The sequence below is a fragment of the Bos indicus genome, chromosome 7 (assembly GCF_029378745.1).
Source record: "Bos indicus isolate NIAB-ARS_2022 breed Sahiwal x Tharparkar chromosome 7, NIAB-ARS_B.indTharparkar_mat_pri_1.0, whole genome shotgun sequence".
In the NCBI taxonomy this organism is placed as follows: domain Eukaryota; kingdom Metazoa; phylum Chordata; class Mammalia; order Artiodactyla; family Bovidae; genus Bos; species Bos indicus.
The window spans coordinates 99,108,037-99,130,530 of NC_091766.1; the positions used below are offsets into that span (position 1 = coordinate 99,108,037).

The 22,494-nt window shown below is 37.1% G+C and overlaps 1 long non-coding RNA gene across 2 annotated transcripts in view; it reads left to right on the top strand.

The window, feature by feature from the left end:
- Positions 1-1,010: 1,010 nt before the first annotated feature.
- The window catches only part of LOC139184235 (uncharacterized), a 54,546-nt gene continuing 33,062 nt past the window's right edge, over positions 1,011-22,494 (top strand). For both annotated transcript variants that reach the window (XR_011567819.1, XR_011567820.1), the window contains exon 1: positions 1,011-1,293. This is a non-coding gene — a long non-coding RNA (uncharacterized lncRNA). The remainder of the gene's footprint in view (positions 1,294-22,494) is intronic.

The window sequence follows — 22,494 nt, forward strand, 5'->3', positions numbered from 1 at the left end:
ATTAAATTGAATACATCTATAGTATTCCTTCTCTTTATAAATTTGCATCACACTTTTTGTGATATCAAATATACTCATTGAGGTATATCATGTAAAGTGAAGATTTGCATTTATACTTTGATAAGGAATGTATCAAATTAATTTAAAAGTGTGGGGATGGTCTTGGATATGAAAATACAAAGTGTTATTACATTAACCAATGAAGTGAAGTGTTAGTCACTCAGTTGTGTCTGACTCTTTGTGACCCCATGGACTGTAGCCCACCAATTCTTCTGTTCATGGACTTCCCCAATCAAGAATACTGGAGTGGGTTGTCATTCCCTTCTCCAGGGGATCTTCCCAACCCAGAGATCAAACCCAGGTCTCCCGCATTTGCATTGCAGACAGACTTTTTACCGACTGAGCCACCAGGGAAGCACATTAACCCATAAAATGTTAATAAGTAGTAGTTATTTTTAATGTTATAATTTAATCCATTCTCCTGATAGCAACCCTGGTATCACACAAACAGAACTAGACTTGCAGCTAGAAGATGAGGACTAGAGTGTATTCTTCCCTTTACTAACTCTGATTTGAGATACATGACAATGTCTCTGAGCCTGATATCTGACATATGAAAAAAAAAGGACCACAGGAAAATTATGAAATTGAGCATTCCTCAGAAACCTCATATAAAGTAACAGTATAAAGGAGACAATATAAATTGATTAATACACATATTCATGTATCTACCTGAGTAATCACTGGGCCTCAGTAACATGCAACTCATATGAAGAAAATTAGTTGGTGATGGACAGGGAAGCCTGGGGTGCTGCAGTCCATGGGGTCACAAAGTGTCAGACACGACTGAGTGAGTGAACTGAACTGAAATATGTCTTATGTCAAATAAGTAAGACAAAAGACTCACTCATTGGATTTATGTTATTAACATCATGCAAAGCAGCTGGTCTGATGGAACAATGAAATGACCTATTGAAAATTCCATAGCTGTGCCAGCTAGGAGACAACACTACAAAGCTGAGGTCTCCTACCTACTGTTCTACGTGCTTTGACCACTGATCAGTATACAGTGCTCTTTCATCTACAGCCAGAATGCAGGTCCAGGTAACGCCTAAGGGATATAAAAAGGAATTCTGCTTCTCATTATTAAACCTAATGTCCTCTGTATAGCATTCTGATTTCTTTTTGCTTCACTTAGGGCTCTACCGTTTCAGAGAAATGCTCCCTCCAGGAAATGTAGCAATGGTTATACGGAAAATCAACACTACCCCTTTGCTGTTCCCAGTGGTAAAGGTAATAGAAATCTACAGAAATCATTAGAGGAAAAGTACTGAGAGCTGAGATCCCAAATAATCTTATTTAATAGATGAAGGCTACAGATACAACTAAGGTTATTTATCAGCTGACTCCGAGATGGGGAGAGTTATCCTAGATTATCTTCTTGGGCCCAATGTAACCATGAGGGTTCTTGTAAATGGAAGAATGAGGCTAAAGAGCTAGAGTCAAAGACAAAGATGCTGTGCTGCTAGCATTGCAGGAGGAGGAAGAAGTCTTGAGTCAAGGAAAGCAGGTGGTCTCTAAAAGCTGAAAAATGCAAGGAAATTGATTATTTTCTACACCTTCTATAGAAGGAACCCAATCCTTCTGACATCTTGCTTTTAGCCAGTGAGACCCATTTCAGATTTCTGACCTCCAAAGAGGTAAGATAATGATTTTTTTAAATTGTTTTAAGTCACTAAAGTTTTGATAATTTGTCAACAGCAACAACAAAAAAAAAAACTAATAAATGCATAAAATTGTTGCTTTTCAGCCAAAACGGCTGATGAGCAAATTAATGCAGTTTAAGCTATAGATGACAACTGATTTTCAAAAATCCACTAATAGACAGTTACTTGAACATCTGTTCCCATTTTACCTTTATGTATTTAACTTGCCTCTCCCTTTTTATGTAACCACAATTGTAATATTGGGCAACTGTGTGATTTACTGATGCTTGATATTTGACAGAGAGTCGGTCAAAAATGTAGACCTAAGTATTTCCGAGGTAAGGTGAATGATACATGGGGCAGGCTGATTTTCTCAAAACATTAATCCCCATCCCTATTATTTTCAGTGATATGAGGTCTTATGGTATTAAGTAGAAGATTTTAAATAGTACTTAAAATTGCAATCAGAGTGAAATCTTGCCTTTTTTTCCTCCTGCAAACCTTATTCATTATGTCCACCAAGGAGCTAGGATTGGGGATATATAGTCTTAGCTCCCATAATGTCTTATTAGACATCATAATATCAAAGGAATTTTATAAATGCCTGGAGACTTTTCTAAATTTTCTAAATGCGAAGAGAATCTTCTGAAAGCCTCCCAGCCAGGCTGGTTTCTGATTTCTTTCAAAGTATTCCCATGATCTCCAAGGGCCACAAACTCTGAAATGTATATCCAGAAGCATAGAGCTAACTTTTAAGAATCCTTTGATGTGTTTATGTGTAGTCAATACTCAGGTCATTTAAATCAACCTTTACTTGCACAAAGTCAGGAGGACTTTTGGACTGCAGTTATAATATTTCTGCATTGCTATTTTAATTAACCAGCTTACACTATGAAAAAATTTTCTAAATATTTTTTAATTACAAGGGTATGTGTCTTTTGCATTTTTCTAAATTTTCAAATAGATACATCTAAAGAAAAACTGAGACTTGCAAGACATATATATATATATATATATATATATATATATACACACACATATATATATGTATATATATGGAAAGAAAAACAGCAGAAGGGAAGAATATTTCAAGTATTTTGAGCATAATTCTGGCCATTTCTGCTATGGAATTTTAATTTCTTTAAGCGTGTGAACACAGTTTTTCTGTCAGCTCTTAAACACAAGAATATGGGAATAACACTCCTCCCCCTTCCAAAAAAAAAAAGACAATCGCATGAACTCATCACAGTACACTATTCAAGATGTTCTTAGTACTCAGTATCTCAAGAGGAAGGGGTTTGTATGAGTTAAAATAGCTTTAAAAACGTACGTGCGTGCATGCTGTCCCTCAGCTGTGTGTGACCCTTTGTGACTCTGTGGACTGTAGCCCGCCAGGCTCCTCTGTCCATGGGACTTCCCAGGCAAGAATACTGCAGTGGGTTACTGTATCCTCCTCCATGGGATCTTCTGACCCAGGAATCAAACCCACATCTCTGATGTCTCCTGCACTGGGCAGGAGGATTCTTTACCACTGCACCACCTGGGAAGGCTCATTTAGAGGTACATTGCTATTAAAATCTCTAAATAATGTAGGCCATGAAAATACCTGGTCATTAATTAGGTCAGTTAACTCATTTTACGAAAGAATTACGTTCTACTAAAAGAAAAGCTATATAATGTTTATTCTTGATTAGAAATAACTCCTTGAAATTCCTTGACATATTTACCTCCAGGTAATAATCATTGTGGCAAACTTTAGATTTCCATCTGTCTTCCACCACACTGGCCAATCAAAAATAAACTGCATTTTCTTATTACTTTCATTTTCCACCTATAATCAGCATATTTTTGAACTTAAATGATTCATCTGTACTTTTTATATTATACTGATCCTTGTATTCTTTAAGAAGATCTATAGTATTTAATATTGTCAGTTAACCCTTTAATTCTCATGTCTTATTTGACATTTAGAACTTAAGAATTTTGAAGGTTTTGTATACACCGAGTAGAAACAACAGACGTAAAAAACAGAATGTGAAAGACTAGAGATCTCTTCAAGAAAATTAGAGATACCAAGGGAACATTTCATGCAACGATGGGCTCAATAAAGGACAGAAATGGTATGGACCTAACAGAAGCAGTAGATATTAAGAAGAGGTGTCAGGAATACACAGAAGAACTGTACAAAAAGATCTTCATGACCAAGATAATCACAATGGTGTGATCACTGACCTAGAGCCAGACATCCTGGAATGTGAAGTCAACTGGGCCTTAGAAAGCATCACTACGAACAAGCTAGTGGAAGTGATGGAATTCCAGTTGAGCTATTTCAAATCTTGAAAGATGATGCTGTGAAAGTCCTGCACTCAATATGCCAGCAAATGTGGAAAACTCAGCAGTGGCCACAGGACTGGAAAAGGTCCATTTTCATTCCAATCCCAAAAAAAGCAATGCCAAAGAATGCTCAAACTCAATTGCATTCATCTCACACGCTAGTAAAGTAACGCTCAAAATTATCCAAGCCAGGCTTCAGCAATATGTGAACCGTGAACTTGCAGACGTTCAAGCTGGTTTTAGAAAAGGCAGAGGAACCAGATATGAAATTGCCCATATCCGCTAGATCATGGAAAAAGCGAGAGTTCCAGAAAAACATCAATTTCTGTTTTTTGACTATGCCAAAGCCTTTGATTGTGTGGATCACAATAAACTGTGGAAAATTCTGAAAGAGATGGGAATACCAGACCACCTGACCTGCCTCTTGAGAAACCTGTATGCAGGTCAGGAAGCAACAGTTAGAACTGGACATGGAACAACAGACTGGTTCCAAATAGGAAAAGGAGTATGTCAAGGCTACATATTGTCACTCTGCTTCTTTAACTTCTATGCAGAGTACATCAGAGAAACTCTGGGCTGGAAGAAGCACAAGCTGGAATCAAGATTTCTGGGAGAAATATCAATAACCTCAGATGTGCAGATGACACCACCCTTATGGCAGAAAGTGAAGAGGAACTAAAAAGCTTCTTGATGAAAGTGAAAGTGGAGAGTGAAAAAGGTGGCTTAAAGCTCAACATTCAGAAATCGAAGATCTGGTCCCATCACTTTATGGGAAATAGATGGGGAAACAGTGGAAACAGTGTCAGACTTTATTTTTGGGGGCTCAAAAATCACTGCAGATGGTGAATGCAGCCATGAAATTAAAAGATGCTTACTCCTTGGAAGGAAAGTTATGACCAACCTAGATAGCATATTGAAAAGCAGAGACATTACTTTGCCAGCAAAGGTCCATCTAGTCAAGGCTATGGTTTTTCCTGTGGTCATGTATGGATGTGAGAGTTGGACCATGAAGAAAGCTGAGAACCGAAGAATTGATGCTTTTGAACTGTGGTGTTGGAGAAGACTCTTGCGAGTCCCTGGACTACAAGGAGATCCAACCAGTCCATTCTGAAGGAGATTAGCCCTGGGATTTCTTTGGGAGGACTGATGCTAAAGCTGAAACTCCAGTACTTTGGCCACCTCATGCGAAGAGTTGACTCATTGGAAAAGACTCTGATGCTGGGAGGGATTGGAGGCAAGAGGAAAAGGGGACAACAGAGGATGAGATGGCTGGATGGCATTACTGACTCGATGGACTTGAGTCTGAGTGAACTCCGGGAGTTGGTGATGGACAGGGAGGCCTGGTGTGCTGTGATTCATCGGGAAGCAAAGAGTCAGACACGACTGAGCAACTGAACTGAACTGAACTGATATACCTAGTATCAAATAGACACTGTGGCAAATTCTGTTGACCTGTTCATATCCTCTACACACTCAATGTCTTTACAATTAAGGCAGCCCCTGTAGAACGTCTCAACTGTCTTAGGGAGGGAATCTTTGATTTCTTTTCTTTCTGTAAGAGTGCATTTACTTTCAATCAGAACAAATAACAAACAAATAAATAAAGTGTCAGAGAGATAGTGCCTTTAGAAGTAGTGCTCAGATAATGAATTATGAGAATGAGTATCTGACTACAGTAGTTTGTTTTACCTTAATTGATAGAGATGCATTTTCAACATCCCAGAGCTCCCCAGCTAGTTAAACTCGAACTGTCCCCTGCGTTGCCTTCTTTCTCTATCTTTTTTCACCACTACCTTATTGATGTTTCCTGGAATGGCTTATCAAAGAAAACATTTTACTCAAATTCTATCTCACGGTCTGCTTCTCTGTAGCCTAGACTAAGATATTATTTTTGAAAAATCAAAGAAAAAAATAAATGAGAGAAAAAATGAGATAAAGTGTTGTACTATAGAGACATTGGAAAACTTGATGTGCATAGTCATCTTTGGAAGCCCCACTGGGATAGGAAAAAAAAAAAAGTCTAGAGAAGTTGCAATAAGTAACACAAAAGAAAAAAAATTAAAACCTTCAACAATAGACATTATATTTCTATGGCTCGAGGATAGATTAAAATAGAGCTAGGTGATCTTTTTTATAATAAAAAACATTGCTACAGATTTTTACAAAGTGGAAAAACAATAATCAAATCAATTTCTAGTGATCAAAGAGTCATATGTAATTCTAAACTCAGTATGAGGTAACTTGGCCATTCCCTTGCAGATTATTGAAGATGGGCACAAAATACACTGTGGTTGCTCCCCAATGCCAGTGCCATGCCCTGCATACCTTTCACCAAGCACCACAACACAAGCCCACATGTTTTGTAGCTTTCCAAGATGATTGGAGAGAATAGCGTTGAAACATGTATATTGCCATATGTGAAATAGACCACCAGTCCAAGTTCGATGCATGAAGCAGGGCACTCAAAGCCAGTGCACTGGAACAGCCCAGAGGATTGGGATGGGGAGGGAGGTGGGAGGGGGTTTCAAGATGGGGGACACGTACACCCATGGCTAATTCATGTCAATGTATGGCAAAAACCACTACAGTATTGTAAAGTAATTAGCCTCCAATTAAAATAAATAAATTATTTTTTAAAGGCAGAAACAACAACAACAAAAAAGAAATGACATTTTTATTGTCCCATTTTGTTTGAAACACTGGGAATATTGACTACATATTCCCTCGAATCCCTTCAGAAAAATTTAGTTTGCATTTGATAACAAAATATGGCTATAACTCAAACTATTGCTCTTAAGGAATGAGAGCATCCTATGATGCAAGAGATAAAGAAATGGTTTTATGATGAGCAATAAAGGCCTCATCTGCTTAGTATCTTATGGGGATATTCACTATTAGGTATTAAAATAAGGCAGTCACTAAACTAGACTTCAAACAAATGTTATTATTGCTATGTAGTCTTCAATGTCAACATACAAATATTTAAAAATAATTATTACTAGACAAAGTAAAATTAATTACATGTCTAAAGCCATGCTGCAATGAACTCAAATTTGCTGAAAGGCATTTGAAGGCACTAAAAGTGATTCATGGAGGAAATATGAGCTTGGAAGCAGAAACAGAGATTTAATTGAAGGTAAACACATCCCAGGGAAAGTGTGTAGGATAAATAGAAGTACCGCACTGGGGAATCTTGAATGGATGGACTCAACCAGAACTTAAAGATAGGAAGAATCAACCTGGCTGTTCCCCCTTTTCCTAGAAGAATACACCTGGATTTTCACACTCTATGTATGCTATGGAGTAAAATTTGAGAAGAGGTAGAAATAATTAACTTTTATCAAAAACCATGCCATTCAAAGTATCATGCTGAACCATAATTCAAGTTATAAAATATTTGGAAATAGACTTCATAATCTGAATTTTAGATCTCATGAAGCTAACTTTTCTATAAGTAAACTCCTTTGTTCTAGGTAAACCTCCCAAACTACAGCAGAGTCAGGATTCCACATCAGAATCATACAAGAGCACAAATCAAATATTTCCACTAATTTAACTTGTCATCTAGTGGAATGACCACTTGTCATTCAGTGGTCAAGATATTACAGACAAATTCATTTGAATCACTAGTCAGTGAAAATGTCTGTGTCTATGGAGAGATACAAGGACATGGGAAAGTCATAGCCCACTTCATGAAATATCTTGTATATGTGTATATCAAATAACAACTTGATAAACACTTTAGCATTTTTCAGATTCTTCAAAATTAACCAAATTACTTTATTCATATTTTCTTTTCTTAAAGAGGAATTATCAGGCAAGAAATTACCTCTCCTTGTCTTGTGGTCCATGTGATTCTGAAGCCCTCTTTTTTTGCACTTTGATTAGTTGACTTTTGAAATAAGTGTGAATCTGTTTTAAAAAGTAGAGACAAAACTAAAAATAAAGGGCTATGCTAAGAACATATTATGAAAGAAAATTCCATCACATATAAAAATATTAAGATGGAAAGCTGGTGCAATGTGGTATTTGTCATTTAATGCCTAATCATACTGCTCAATAAATTACTTTAACAGGTATCAGAAATACTATTTGAAAGATCTGGAGGCCTTTGTTGTAGCTTCATCTTACTTTGTTTAATTACTGTCTAGCTCAGTAATATTGATTCAGTTCTGTAACTGCAGTACAGAAACCCATGATTTAGTAAAGGAAAAAGCATGGTGGCCTACTTAAATGTCTTTGAGAAATTAGCAAATAGCAACACTTTCTTTAAAAAAAATGAACAGGATGAATTAGAATTTCAAAACAGTTGATTACAATTAAAGCTTCAAAATATATCTATAGCAAAAGTATAGCTACAGAATCATACAAAGAGATCAAAATATAAGAACCACATTTACTACTAATCAGCCTACAAAATAAGTGTATATGTGGTTAAAATAAATCCTCTGTCCATGGGATTTCCCAGGCAAGAATACTGGAGTGGTTGCCATTCCCTTCTCCAGAGGATTTTCCTGATCCAGGGGTTGAGCCCTGGTCTCCTACATTTCAGGTGGATTCTTTACTGCCTGAGCCACCAGGGGGGCCTATAGGTGTATATTTACTTAAAAATAAAGCAGACACATACAATACATATAGCTATGTATCATATATTCTTTCATGATCCAGAAATTTATTATATAGGAAGAAAACTATTAATAACTTTTCAACAATTTTTCACAACTGAATGCTTCTCACTTTTTATTTTGAATATATATATATATATATATATATAAAAGCATACTAAAGGTGTCAAGTAGAATTTTCACGTAGATATGACATAAGTTTTATCTTTTTCTTAATGACTGTTAAAATAGATTTAAACATGCATCTAACTTTATGGAATAAAAGCATTTAATTCAAGCACATTAACACTAAAATTAAATGAATTTCTTCCTGACATTTTCATATGGTCTTCTAATAAATTCCCCAAAATGATATAAATTCATTTTGTGTATTTTCTTTTATTCTTCCTGGGAATTTAATTATGAGTAAGAGACAGCTGCATAATCAGCACTACTGTTTTCCTATCCATGAGCAGATTTACCCTTGCTCTTCTTATTGGCTATAAAGTACTTGTACTACTATTACATGTTTTAAACAGTACTTAACAGTGTTTCTATTATTTTTATTATTGCCAAGAATAAAGTTGGCATTCTTTAAAATAATTATTCAATTAGAAGGAATAAACTGGCATATTATAGAGTCTGATATACTACAGCAGGTCATTAAATCAGAAAGGCTACTATCTTTATCTCAAGCTAATATAACACACTAGAGAAAGGCTGTGCCACTCTGAGTTATATGCAATGGACATTAACTAAGCACTTTGCCTGATTTATTGGCATAACTTACTTTTCTGTTAGTAGCACAGGAAGTTTCTAAGAGAGAGCAAGAGGATGGCCTTAGCCAATATTAGACATCCTCATCTCCAAGCAAACAGAGGGATTCATCTTCTTTAAGTCTCTATTATGCTTTCTCTTTCATTTAAAAGTCGCTTCAGTGTTTCTATTTAAAAAAAAAAAAATGAGGCTTCTGGTCTCAGGATACGTGAGAAGCTGAAAAGAGCATCTTTCCCACTGGAAAAACTTCAGATTCATGGTTTCCACTTGAAACTATCAGAAATCTGAAGTCATGGAGTAACCAAGGAACCTGAAATCTGGAGAGAGACAGGAGACTGCAGGGCGAAGTCAGTTCCAAACATTCGCTTCCTGGAGACCAATGATGCCAGATTGGATATAAACTGATGGAGTCCAGAGTGTGGATACAGTCTCCCTTCAAAAACCGCCAAAAGTGGAAAAAGTACATGATGCTAAAGTAAGCAAGATACTGTATACCAGGCAACAAAATGATCCCTGAAAGATGAGGAAATGGGGTAACAGTACAATTTAGACTCAGTGTATGGACTCCACCTGCAATGCAGGAGACCCTGGTTTGATCCCTGAGTTGGGAAGATCCCCTGGAGAAGGGAAAGGCTACCCACTCCAGTATTCTGCCCTGGAGAATTCCACGGACTGTATAGTGTTTCTATTGTTTTTATTATTGTGAAGAATAAAATTGGCATTCATTAAAATAATTATTCAGTTAGAAGGAATAAAGGGAGGGTCACAAAGAGCCGGACATGGGGTCACAAAAGAGTCAGACATGACTGGACGATTTTCACTTTCATTTTCATGAAGTTTCCAGATGCAGTGCAGGCAAGGGAACCCAGCTGGAATCTAGCAGATGCCCTGAGTTGAACTGGGAATCTGAGGAAAGTAAGAGGGCCAGAATTCTTGGCCCAGACTGTTTGAGCCTGAGAAGTCTGCAGAGAGGCCCATTTATGTATTTATTAATAAGTGCTGATCAGGGCATGCCTATGAAGAAACCACTAGGGTCTGGAGAAAAAAATCTTCCAGAAAGATGAGAGGTAACAGTACCCAGTGTTCACAGAGGGCCTTGGACAGTGCCTGATCCACCAGCTAGACTCAAAACTTTCAAAAGCCATGGGACTGTATCATCAGTAGGTGCTGCTGCTGCTGCTGCTAAATCGCTTCAGTCGTATCCAACTCTGTGCGACCCCATAGACAGCAGCCCACCAGGCTCCCCCATCCCTGGGATTCTCCAGGCAAGAACACTGGAGTGGGTTGCCATTTCCTTCTCCAATGCATGAAAGTAAAAAGTGAAAGTGAAGTCGCTCAGTCGTGTCTGACTCTTCTCGATCACATGGACTGCAGCCTACCAGGCTGCTCTGTCCATGGGATTTTCCAGGCAAGAGTACTGGAGTGGGGTGTCACTGTCTAGCCCCTAAATGATGCTAAATTAATGCATCAATAGACTGTATCTATTAGATACTGTATCAATAGATGCTAAAATGAATGCTAAAGTATGTATTTGATGAGAAAAAGCATATCTATTATCTAATCTTAAAATATCTCCCCTTTAATACAAAGGGAAACAATAATAAATCACAGTTTGAAAAACCTGCCCACATGACCTTAAGCAAGTGTTCAAAATTAACACTACCATAATAGGACAAATAAAAATTATGTGTCTCCTAATATTAGTTACTGAGGAAACATAACATTGCTTTTCTGATATCCTTGTGAAAAAAAAGTCAAATTATGAGGAAACACCAGAGAAACACTAGATGAGATATTCTTCAGAATGACTACCCTGTTCTCTAAACAAATCTTTGGTATGTACAATTGATAGTTCTACTGTTCTTATGCATGAAATGTTAATTTTTATAGGAAAAATGCACTGAAATATTTAAATATTATGTTGAACACTTACTCTGAAATGGGTCATAACATACACACAAGCACACACAGGGAGGAAATGATATAGAAGATGTAGTAAAATATTAACATTTAGGGAAGCTGGTTTGCTTTAGTTGCTAAGTCATGTCCTACTCTTTGGCAACACTGTAGCCCACTGTAGCTCTGTTCACAGGATTCTGCAGGCAAGAATACTGGAGTGGGTTGCCATTTCCTTCTCCAGGGGATCTTCCTAACATAGGAACTGAACTCCCATCTCTTTTGCCTCCTGCATTGGCAGGCAGATTCTTTACCACTAAGTCAGCAAGAAAGCATATCCTGACACTCAAAGTTAGATTTTCTAACACTTCTGGCATTTTCCCATTGTTTTCCCAATGTTGGGAAGTTTTAACTTACATTGAGATTATAGCGGCAGAAAGAAATATCTATTACGGTGAAAATATTTATCATGCACTGTCATCCTTTAACCAAATCCTATGCTATTCTCCTCATGTATACATTTTCAGCACTAATGACCTACTGCTGCTGCTGCTGTGAAGTCGCTTCAGTCCTGTCCAACTCTTCTCGACCCCATGGACTCCAGCCTACCAGGCTCTTCCATCTATGTGATTTTCCAGGCAAGAGTACTGGAGTGGGGTGCCATCGCCTTCTCTGAATGACCTACTAAGTATTCACTATTTTACCAAGAGTGTTGTATGTCAGGGTCCTTGAACTTACTTTTGCCTTTAGGAATCTTTCCTTTGGAGGATTTCCAAGGTTTACTCCAGGCTTTGGGTTTCATCAGGTCTCTGCCCAAATGCCATGTTCTTAGTGAGGTTTTCACTGATCACTCTGTGTAAAATATCGTCTTTTTTGAATCACTCTCCATAAATCAGACTTATTTCCATTTGTAGCAAGTGAAGTACATTATATGTTTACCCATTATCCTTCACAAACCCACAGGGTACAGGACAGTTAGAAGCAAATGAATCAAATGCTCGAAATTAATTTCAAATCCAATACCTCTGTTACTCACTTCAAGACACATTTTTATAACAATTAACTGAATGTTGTGCCAACAGTTATTCAGGCATTGGTTTTATTATTTCCCAAAGCTAATAATGAAATACAAGGAAGCTAATATATTTTTCCTGGTTTTATGCCTGTATCTGGCTTTTTATGTGAAGATGATGTTCTGAGCCATGAGACTACGGCAAACACTCAAACTTCTGGCAAGAAGGCAATGGTGAGCAAGAAAGAAACGAATCCGTGGGCCACAGACTAGGACTCAGAGCCACACACAGAGTTATGCTCAAGAGTCCCTTGGTCTGCTTATTTCAGGTGATCCCTGAGATCTGGGTTTGTCTCTGACTCCTAAGGGAGTCATGTCAAACCTCCAGTTTTAAGAATATATTCACTTTCTTATTTATAAATAATATAAAAGAAAAAATTAAGTCACTCCATTAAATTGAACTTTTAAAAGATATGCACACATGTTAGTGTTAATTTTGGAAAAAAATTATTTTAATTATGCCAAAAGAGAGAAACCCTTCAAAAGTTACAAGTAAACACACACACACACACACACCCCCACACACCCACATACAATACTGATTTGGGAAGAAAACTTTAACTAAAAAAAAAAAAATTCTGTAACTGTTTACGACGTAAAATATACTTGGAAAGTGAAAATATTTGCCACACAGTTTAGGCAGCTACACAATATATTAGGAACTAAAATTTAGACCATCCCAAGGATCTTATATTATAAAACATAAGTTGTTCCTGGCTGGCTTTGCAGTTTGAAATTCTGTCTTGCACACTTCCGCCAAATTTCAAATGGATCTTAGAATGTCTCATTTGTTTCTCTTGGGTACTTGGAAATCATTTGAATCAAATGGGAAATTAAAATAAAATAAAACTTTAAATGATTTGGCCCTCTTTCTCTCTATCCTCCTCTCTCAAAGACTTCATTGGGCTGCTCTGTCATATTTCGCCTGCATATAATCCATTCGGTTCAGCTCTATCTAATTTGCTGATGGAATTGGAATCTGCTTTGTTCTGTTTCTATTGAATTAAAACAGGAAGAAAAATGGACTCTGTTCATATGCTCTGGGCTTTGCTTAAAATAGGACCACCTCAGTGGGAGCTCTGCCATACCTGGCTGCTTTGTCTCAGCCCTGCTGGATTGCGAATTGGCTTGGCAATGTGTTTCTGCTTATCCAGCTTGTTTTGCTTGGTTGTTTTATGAATAAGCATCTGATTCTTTATTTCTTTGCTGCATTGAAAATCCCTCTACCACTTTTGGATTTGGCAGCCAGCAGAGTGAAAGAGCATACTGAAAGCAAAGTCTGGGAGCAAATTTGATGGCTTTAGGGAATAGAGAGCGAAGCATTTATTTTAAATGATTCATGCCTACTTTGAAAAAATACTCCTAATAAGTGGGGAAAAATTAATGTTTGTTTTGTCGGACAATATGGTTTATGAGTTTGTCTATATTTCAATGTCTGGGAAATATGCACATCAGTCTACTCAAGTTATTACTCTCAGGATAGGAATATGAATTGCAATAGTATAAACCCATTAACTTATGGCAGAAAGCGAAGAAGAACTAAAGAGCCTCTTGATGAAAGTGAAAGAGGTGAATGAAAAAGTTGGCTTAAAACTCAGCATTCAGAAAACTAAGATCACGGCATCCAGTCCCATCACTTCATGGCAAATAGATGGAGAAACAGTGGAAACAGTGGCTCCAAAATCACTGCAGATGGTGACTGCAGCCATGAAATTAAAAGACGCTTACTCCTTGGAAGGAAAGTTATGACCAACCTAGACAGCATATTAAAAAGCAGAGACATTACTTTGTCAACAAAGGTCCGTCTAGTCAAAGCTATGGTTTTTCCAGTAGTCTTGAATGGATGTGAAATTTGGACTATAAAGAAAGCTGAGTGCTGAAGAATTGATGTTTTTGAACTGTGGTGTTGGAGAAGACTCTTGAGAGTCCATTGGACTGCAAGGGGATCCAACCAGTCCATTCTGAAGGAAATCAGTCCTGAATATTCATTGGAAGGACTGATGTTGAAGCTGCAACTCCAATACTTTGGCCACCTGATGAGAAGAGCTGACTCATTTGAAAACACCCTGCTGCTGGGAAATATTGAAGGTGGGAGGAGAAGGGGACGACAGAGGATGAGATGGTTGGATGGTATCACCAACTCAGTTGACATGAGCTTGAGTAAACTCCAGGAGTTGGTGATGGACAGGAAAGCCTGGCATGCTGCAGTCCATGGGATCGCAAAGAGTTGGACAACTGAACTGAACTGAAACCCATTAACTAATGCCTTGATTATTTTACCCATCTTAAAGGGCAATCTACGGCAGCTTTTTACTTTAGAATAACATGATGGCAATCGGTCAAGTGATTATGAAAAGAAAGATTTTTTTTTAAACCCATCAATACTATTGGCCCATATCCTTCCTTTTATGACACTTAAGACTAGGACATGTAGCTGTACTATTCATGAATTCCTCATTTGTGAGATGAGCAAACAATTGAGTACCTTCTTAGGACAAATACACATATTTCTCAAAAGTTTTTGATCTCTTTAACTATACTCTTTCAGCTTCTTACATTTATTTTCTAAATATCTCTATCCTGTGTCCTTTCTAACTCCATACCTAATAAACCAAGGCACCTGGTGTTTTTAGATCTTTTCTGAGACCCCCATTTGTCAAAAATAACAAAAGAACTTTCTCATTAGCTTAAGGTTTCAAAGGCACTAAAGTTATTTTAGTATGAAGAAAATATTACCTGAAAGTTTAGGAATATATTTTTACATCAGTGTCAGGATTCCCCTTTTTATGTTGAGCAGATTTCTGACATCCTAAGAAATCTAAAAGAAAAACAGCTATTAATCTGATCTGTAGCAACTTGAGAGGTTTTATAAATTTGGGACAAGTAGTCACATACAGAAGACTGAAAAATGTCCCACCACACACAATGTTCAAAAGTATATATTGCTGTTCCTGGCTTATACCTTTTTCCAAAGAACTTATATACAATACTTAAAAACTTCAGTTCATTTCTAGCCTTTTCCCAAGTAATACCAGAAGTAGCCAATCAGGATAAGCTGGATAAATCAGTCTGAAAATACACAAATCTTATTTTGGGAGCTTTGTTCCTAATCTTATTGTGAATGTTTGACATTATCACATCCCTCCTCCCTGGCAAGACTAACCTTCTTAAAATGTCATAGAACTTGTATCATTCTGATGCCCAGATGAATAGCCTAGCACGGAACTTCCACATTCAACCTAGGAGGAATGGTCAAAAGCACAATGAAGTAGTAAGAGAACACACATTATTAACAGGTGATTCTTTTCAAACATATATGAAAGGAAAGGACCTATAACTTAAGGGGAAATGGCAAAAAGGAAATGAAGCTGTGGTACCCAGAATACTAAAACGATCCTGGTGACCCTTGTTTTTATAATCTCTCCCCCTTAAGTAGGGGTGAAATTTACAACTATAAACAGGTATCACTTATTATATGGCAAAAGGGATTTTGCAGAAGTAATTGAAGGAAGGGTATTTATTTCTCAACTTTAGGCCAATCAAAAGAGAGATGATCTAAATAGGACTAACCTAATCCCATCTGAATACAGAGGTTGCTGTTACTGCTGCTAAGTCGCTTCAGTCGTGTCCGACTCTGTGTGACCCCATAGACGGCAGCCCACCAGGCTCCCCCGTCCCTGGGATTCTCCAGGCAAGAACGCTGGAGTGAGTTGCCATTTCCTTCTCCAATGCATGAAAGTGAAAAGTGAAAGTGAAGTTGTTTAGTCGTGTCCGACTCTTCAAGACCCCATGGGCTGCAGCCTACCAGGCTTCTCCGTCCATGGGATTGTCCAGGCAAGAGTACTGGAGTGGGTTGCCATTGCCGTCTCCAATACAGAGGTTGAGAGACAAAGAAAATCTAAACTCTAAAACAATCAGTAACTCTTCAAAATCTGTGTTGGGGTTTACTGTCTCAAATGTGCTGTCTACTGACCTCTCACTCATTGTCCAGAATATTTCTCATTTAAAACCAATCCTTTCTTCTATTTGGAATAGTTACATTTTCTTCTCTAAGGATAAATAAGATGTCTTATAGTTCAGGGACCTGTTTTAAGAAACTAGCTCCATAACTGTTGCTGTTAAAAGTGTTACAATCTTTTTTCAACTCCAGTTTCTCCTGGAGGGCTTTTTACAATTGCTTCTGATTAGACAAAAGAAAGTTCAGATAATCCAACTCTATAGTAAGGAATTTCTGTATAGGATTAGTCAGTAATCCAATTGTTCCTTGATCTTCAGCCTTAAAGCAAATCCAGTGGTATAAATGATACAGCATCTGATTAGGATGGTGAATTAGAAGTAGGATGGATTAGAGTGAGACACATATATATCAGACAAATTCTGTAAAAATTCAGGTGCCTGTTTCATCAGTGAATCTCCTAAGGGAGCTGGGTTCTCGGTATTGTCAGAGTGTCACCCTTTAAAATACAAAACACATTTTTGCATTGATGGTTGGATCTGCTTGGATTTCAGAATCAGTATATTCTACATTCCCATAATTCACTCTGACTCATTTATCAGGGAACCCACCATGTTGCTAGGTATGAAAGGGGCCCAGGGTAAGGGGAGGCTTTGAAGTAACTCCAGGCTATTCCACAAAAATATCAGGACACTCAGGTCGGACATGACTGAGTGACTGAACTGAACAGAACTGACAGGTCTTAGGAACCAGTAGATCTAATGGTGCTCAAAATGGCTGTGGTAAATAAATGTGTTTGCAATTTCTGTAAGAAAACAATTTCAGAGATCCCTAGGGTTTTGAGATAAATGTCATACCTTCAGCTACTAGCCAGTACCTTACAGCTAATCAGCCCTGGTAGAAAGTTAATGCTTGACTGAGTGGTGCCTAAGCAACGTGAACTGAACTGCCTATCACAATTATTTGATGTCACCTGACATACCAAGATATACTACTGTGTGTATTTAGGAAAAAAAGAATTTTATCAAATGGAAACATTTGAAAAAACAGTAGATTCAAACTTGTGTAGAGGGCACTAGGAAGTTGCAAGAGCCTGAGACTCCTGCACAAGCAAACACATCCTGTTTCCTAGGCTCCCTGGTTAGCTGGCTTCACTGTTCCCTGGCTGTGGGAGACAGGGGCGGGAACCCGGAAGGCAGAAGTAGGAAGTCACTGTCTCCCCTTCCTCTCTGCTTCCAATGCCATCTCAGTTACAGCCCTTCCTCTAGCCAGACAGGCTGGTGCATTGCTGGTTTCCAGCAGGTGATTCTAAATCTGAGCTTAGCCACACTTCTGCAGCCCTCTGTTCCTGCACCAGCTTCCTGCTGTGCCCTCCTATTTTCTGGTGTGACTCACAGTCCGTTGCTCGGCTTCTTGGTAGTCCTATTACCCGTGTAATCAATACCATCTACGAAATTCCTTCCGTTTAAGTATTTGCAGTGATTTCTGTTTTTTTTGGTTGAGCCCTGAATATAGCATAGATAAAATTGAATTACAAATTACATAATATTCTACTTAAGTTACATGACTATTCATCATGGGTTAACAATTATGTTGCCAATAAAATGGATGATAACATCATTAGATGGCTGAATGGATCAGAGGAACGTCTGAGATTCCTCCTGTTTAAGAGAGTCACACAGAGATTAGAGTGTCACTTTGGAAACCAAAAGTGAGTGTCACTATAAATGCTTTTTAGTATTTTAGTCTTAAAATTATCTCTGTATGATCTATATTTTCTTCTGTGTTATACCATATGTCTTTCTTTTTATCCAACATTATAGTTTATTATCCCTAGAACAGTGTTCTGTTTCAGTTACTCTGGATTCAAACATTAATAACTACATATCAATGCACACATTTTAAAAAAATAGATAGTTTTAAATAATATCTGTATGTCCTCAAAATATATTAAATTATGATTCAAGGCAAATTTTATTTTAATTGTAATAAAAACCAGTAGGCTCTCTATCTGGCTAAGAATGAAACTGATGTTAATCCCAGGAGTCAAACGTAGGATAAACTTCACTTTCTAATTTGGTAGTTCTCTATTGTCATCTATACCATTTCTTTGTTTGACGATTAAGATTTTAGTGAATTCCCTTCACCTTCATTTGTATGAATCAAAAAAAAATGAAGAACCTATTGCAAAATATCCATGTGCAAAAATACCCAACTTCATTGTTTAAACTTCTCTCTCTCAGGGACATGTAAATTCATCTAGGCTAGAATTTTGCCATTACTGCTGTCAGAAATTTGCAGAGTGATTTTTGGATCAGAACAGATGGTTGGTTGGTAGGAAAGTTTCCATCTTTCCATTTTACTGAGATTTTTTTAACAAGAACCCTTGTCCAAAAATATATTTAATTCAACTAAAAATCATTTAGACAATTTGAATGAAACTGCACCAGAACATTTGAAAATATAATAAGAAAAGTCAGCTCCAGAGAGCTTGGACTAAGCAGTGGAAGAGTACAATTTGATAAGCTTGATAAGTTTTTTTTTTAATAATCCATTTTCATTCTTACTTTCCTTTATTCAAAATGTCACCCTTTACAGTTCAGTTGGCATTTGGAATGAAAAGAAATCACTTTTTCTCCAAGTGTGCACAGGGTTGATTATTTCTTTGAATGAACTATCACTTTATCTAAGCAACAGTAACATCTTAAATACCCTTTTTTCCCCATTGACCTACATCTCTGTTCCAGATTATTAAGTGTAAAACCAGAAATTCAATCATTTTTTATCCTTGATAACATGGTCTTATCTAATATTTGCCTTGTGAATATAATTTGAAAGGGAGAATTTCATTAACATTTAAGCTCAGTGAACACATAAGGAAAATGCAATTTGTTTTTGATAAATATTCTAATTTCAGTAAATGTCCTATCTTATTTTCTCTGCAGATTTCTATCTATGGGAAGATATATTACTGCTTATGTTACAAATTAACAACATGATACAGTTTTTAGTTATTCTAAATGCAACATTTCTTCTTAGTAGTTGCTAATGCAGTTAAATGAGTTTAAATTCCCTTCATACCTTATGGCTAGTTAGATAAATAAAATGTTCTAGGATTTTCCAAAAGTTTTGAAGATACAGTGACCACTTTTTAAATTAGGCAAAAATGGTAAACCTATATTCATAAAGCAGAGTCAAGAGATTTATTTAAACAAATACTTAAGTATTTTTATGTAATCAATAAAAATATTTAACTTTGAAATATCTTTAAAATTTTCTCACCTCTAAAAGCATATAAAAGATGTGTTCTTGTTACAGACACAGACACATGACATCAATGATTTAAAAATGAAAACATAGAGTCCATTCCACTTATCACAGGTGTGCTAGAATGTCTCCATCACCCCTCTAAAAAAAAGCCTGTACTTGAAATACAATTAGGAAATTCCCCTTCATGGGAAAAAAAATAGAATCTGTTACTATTAAATATTTACAATAAAACCCAATGGAACAAGCAAGCAATGGAGAAGGAAAAGATGAAAGAGAATGAAAAAGGCCACATAACTGAAAAGATGTCAAACTCAATATTAGTCATTGAAATATAAACTTAAATAATAAAGTATGATTATTCTTTCTTGGATATCCTATTAACCACAAACCTTGGTTCCTGCCACTTGTTTCTACTTTGTCTATTAAAGTCACACTTCTATTTATTAATTCTTTCATAAATTATTTGATAAACAAAGTTCATAATATAAAACCAAAGCCACAATCTGAAAATAACCCATATCTAACTTCTGTCTGAACATTTGGTGCCCTGAGTTCCCACATCATACAATGAAACCCATGTCAGGAATCCTGTCATCAGCTTACCCTCATTTATTTCAAAAGACATTTCTTAAGTTGAAGGATGTTATTGCTTTTAACTTTATAAAAAGGGCAGAATCCTTCCTGAAACAGTTTTTTTTTTTCTTGTTTAATAGTATATCACTAAGACTCATCTATGCTATCTACATGAATTTATTTTGTGCATCTCTTTTAAGACAGACTACTTGTAAGTGTGACAAATACTATAGTTTATTCTTTCACTCTGCAGTGTTACATTTTGAATATTGCAAGAAAAAATAAATGTTCTATCTAACCAAATAGCAAGAGTCTAAGTTACCTAAAAGTACTCAGGTTGGAAAAACAAATTTATTTTGGTATAAGTATAAATTCTCTTAATGAAAGTGAAAGAGGAGAGTGGAAAAGTTGGCTTAAAGCTTCAGAAAACTAAGATCATGGCATCTGGTCCCAACATTTCAAGGCAAAAAATGGGGAAACAGTGGAAACAGTGACAGACTTTATTTTTTGGGGCTCCAAAATCACTGCAGATGATGACTGCAGCCATGAAATTAAAAGATGCTTGCTCCTTGGAAGAAAATTTATAACCAAACTAGGTAGCATATTCAAAAGCAGAGACATTACTGTACTGACAAAGGTCCACATAGTCAAAGCTATGGTTTTTCCATTGGTCATGTATGGATGTGAGAGTTACACCATAAAGAAGGCTGAGCACTGAAGACTGATGCTTTTGAACTGTGGTGTTGGAGAAGACTCTTGAGAGTCCCTTGGACTGCAAGGAGATCCAACCAGTGCATCCTAAAGGAGATCAGTCCTGGGTGTTCATTGGAAGGACTGATGTTGAAGCTGAAACTCCAGTACTTTGGCCACCTGATGCCAAGACCTGACTCATTTGAACAGACCCTGATTCTGGGAAAGATTGAGGGCAGGAGGATAAAGGGAGGACAGAGGATGAGATTGTTGGATGGCATCACCAACTTGATGGACATTAGTTTGAATCAACTCTGGGAGGTGGTGATAGACAGGGAGGCCTGGCCTCTTGTAGTCCACGGAGTTGCAAAAAGTCCTGGACAAGACTGAGCAGCTGAATGGAACTTGTGCCTCAGTGGTAAAAAATCTGCCAATCAATGCAGAAGATGCAAGGTTTGATTCCTGGGTCAGGAGTATTCTCTGGAGAAGGAAATTGGCAATGCACTCCAGTATTCTTGCCTGGGAAATCTCATGGACAGAAGAGCCTGGCAGGTTACAATCTATGGGGTCACAAAGGAGTTGGACATGACTTAGTGACTAAACAACAACATATTGAGAAAATCCTGCTCATATGTATGTTAAGATATAATAAGTATGTATTAAAATACTCAAAAGACAAAACTCTGAAGTATTACACAATTCTGACACCCTTTGATATGTAATTTTAAAAACAGAGCCGCTGTTTTTTCATATGTGCCATACATTTATTCCACTGTTTTGTATTTTTGTTTTCCTAATCCTACAAAAGGACAGAAATGGTATGGACCTAACAGAAGCAGAAGATATTAAGAAAAGGTCGCAAGAATACACAGAAGAACTGTACAAAAAAGATCTTCACGACCAAGATAATCACAATGGTGTGATCACTCACCTAGAGCCAGACATCCTGGAATGTGAAGTCAAGTGAGTCTTAGAAAGCATTACTATGAACAAAGCTACTGGAGGTGATGAAATTCCAGTTGAGCTATTTCAAATCCTGAAAGATGGTGCTGTGAAAGTACTGCACTCAATATGCCAGCAAATTTGGAAAAGTCAGCAAGGGCCACAGGACTGGAAAAGGTCAGTTTTCCTTCCAATCCCAAAGAAAGGCAATGCCAAAGAATGTTCAAACTACCGCACAATTGTGCTCATCTCACACACTAGTAAAGTAATGCTCAAAATTCTCCAAGCCAGGCTTCAGCAATACATGAAACATGAACTTCCAGATGTTCAAGCTGGTTTCAGAAAAGGCAGAGGAACCAGAGATGAAATTGCCAACATCTGCTGGATCATGGAAGAAACAAGAGAGTTCCAGAAAAGCATCTATTTCTGCTTTCTTGACTATGCCAAAGCCTTTGATTATGTGGATCACAATAAACTGTGGAAAATTCTTCAAGAGATAGGAATACCAGACCACTTGACCTGCCTCTTGAGAAACCTATATGCAGGTCAGAAAGCAACCATGGCACAACAGACTGGTTCCAAATAGGAAAAGGAGTATGTCAAGGCTGTATATGGTCACTTTGCTTATTTAACTTCTATGCAGAGTACATCATGAGAAACGCTGGACTGGAAGAA